Source organism: Palaemon carinicauda, chromosome 23 (genome assembly GCF_036898095.1).
Source record: "Palaemon carinicauda isolate YSFRI2023 chromosome 23, ASM3689809v2, whole genome shotgun sequence".
NCBI classification, from domain to species: Eukaryota; Metazoa; Arthropoda; class Malacostraca; order Decapoda; family Palaemonidae; genus Palaemon; species Palaemon carinicauda.
Window position 1 is genome coordinate 40,432,237 of NC_090747.1, and position 2,594 is coordinate 40,434,830.

The following is a 2,594-nucleotide window of genomic DNA, read 5'->3' on the forward strand; positions in this document are numbered from 1 at the left end:
GGTTTACTTTGTGCTCCCATAACATTTACAAGAATGATTAACATAGTGTTTGGAGACTTGCTAGGGGATATATTGCATGCCTATATGGACGACCTTGTAATCTTTTCCAATACCTTAGAAGAACATCTACGTAAATTAGAACTAGTACTACAGAGACTAAGTCAACATAACTTAAGGGTAAAGATTAGTAACTGTGAATTTTTCAGAACATAATTAGTCTATTTGGGTTTTACGGTGTCAAGCCAAGGTCTTAAAGTAGTCCATGATATAGTCGGCTATCCGTAACTTTCCGATAGCTACTAATGTCAAGGGAATACAGCAATTTCTGGGGTGTAGTGGATATCACAGGCGTTTTATACGCAATTATTCAATAATAGCCGCTCCCTTAACTGATCTTACGAAGAAGGGCGTAGATTTCATATGGTCTGAGCAGCATCAACAGGCGTTTAATACCTTGAAAGATGAACTGTGTAGTTTTTCTATCTTAAAATTTCCTGACTTTGGTAAGGAATTCTTCATAGCAACAGACGCCTCAGACTTAGGAGTAGGTGGGGTATTGCTTCAGCAATATGAAAAAAATTTTCCCGATAGCTTTTTATTCTCAAAAACTGAGAACTTCCAAAAGTAAGTATGCAGTAATAAACAAGGAAGGGATAGCTATTGTTAATTCACTAGTGCATTTCAAGTTCATAATATACGGTTATCTCATTAAGGTTCTTACTGATCATAAACCACTAACCGACTTCTTTAAAGGCTTCAGTCACAGCCCCAAATGAACTCAGTGGCATTTGATCATTCAAGACTTTGGCGCGAGAATCGGGTATTTACTAGGGAAAGCAAATATCATTGCTGATGCATTATCACGCAACCCCGTGTCATCTTGTACGGAGCCTTTAGCTGAATTAATAGATATATCAACATCCATGCCTATTGTTAAAACTATATCTGAAAAAGAAGATCTGGGCTGGAGTGCTGAATTATTACAGACTGAGCAAAGAAAAGATCAGATATTAGAAAAAATTATAAATGCTTTGGAAGGCAATCGTTAGGAAAAGGAATATATAAAGTATACACAGCAGAATTATATAATCAAAGACAATATTCTGTGTAGATCCGTGACAAGGAAAACTCGCAATACACCACATGTGACTAACGACCAGGTAGTGGAACCAATCATACTTATATCCACTGTCCTAAATTGGTTGCATGCAAACCCATTGCATGGACACCCGTTGTTCTCATTAATGTTATAGAAAGCCAAATTATTGTTTTATTGGCATACAATGCTTACAAGTATAAAAAAAAAAATACATAGCTGATTGTCGCACTTGTCAGGAAAACAAAGGGCACACGAAAACACCTGTCAGCCTAGGGGCTTATCACGTGCCCAATCAACCCTTTGAAAGGATACATCTAGATTCATTAACAGGATTTTACGAGTCAGACAGAGGAAATAAGCACCTCTTAGTAATTGTAGATGCTTTGACTCGATATACAGAACTAATAGCGCTCAAAACTAAAACTGCGATTTAATGCGCTAGTAAGTTTTACGAGTGTTACATTTGTAAACATGGAATTCCACACATGATAATTTCAGACTCAGGTGGAGAATTTAATAATCATTTCCTTACCTCATTGTGTGAATTCCTTATCATGAAGAGAATCAATACTATGATCTATCACCCAGAGTCGAATGGCCTAGTTGAAAGAGCGATTAGGAAGGTTTTAAATATATTAAGAGTAACATTAGGGGGATCAGACCCCAACTGGAATATTGCAATACCTGCGGTACTGAGTACTCTGAATCATTCATATCATATATCAATTAAAATGTCACCGCATGAGGCATTGTATGGTACCCAGTTAGAACGCCTTTCCATGTATTAACGCCTACAACTAATTTATCAAATCCTTTAAAAGAATGTATAAATGCAAGCAAAAGTCGTTTTGATATCCTTCGAAAGAATTCAGAAGAATCACAAATCATAATGAAAAGGAATCATGATAAAATAGCGAAGCCAACTATAACATATACCCTGGGTGATAATGTATACATACAGGTAAATGTACGTAAAGGACCCAATTATAAACTAACACCTAAGGTTGAAGGCCCATTTAGCATTTTGGAAACATTAACGGCCAATAGGTTTAGAGTTCAAAACGTATCCCAACGCACTGATGAGAGAATCGTACCATTAGCTCACATAAGAAATTAAAATAAGAGGGAAAGAAGTGAGGGAAAAATTTTTATTTTTTTTTTATTTTTGTGAACCTTATATGTTAAAAGTTTTTTCTTCTTAATACAGGAGAAATTACATATATTTTTCTTTGTTACAGGTTTCCAAGATGAAGTTTTTATTGTTAGGAGTGATATTGTTCGCTCAGACATTTTTCTCGTGTGGGAAGAGTTCCAAAACTAAAAGTATAGATTTTAAATATGGCACTATAGTAGAAAGACAAGAAGACGTTTTTATTTCATCAAGTAATATAGTTGTTGAAGTACGCATGCAGGCAATTTTTCTCCTAGAGAATGACGTCACTAGCTTAAAGAGCGCCATTTCAAGGTTTGCTGTTTCATCAAATGAAATGCATAG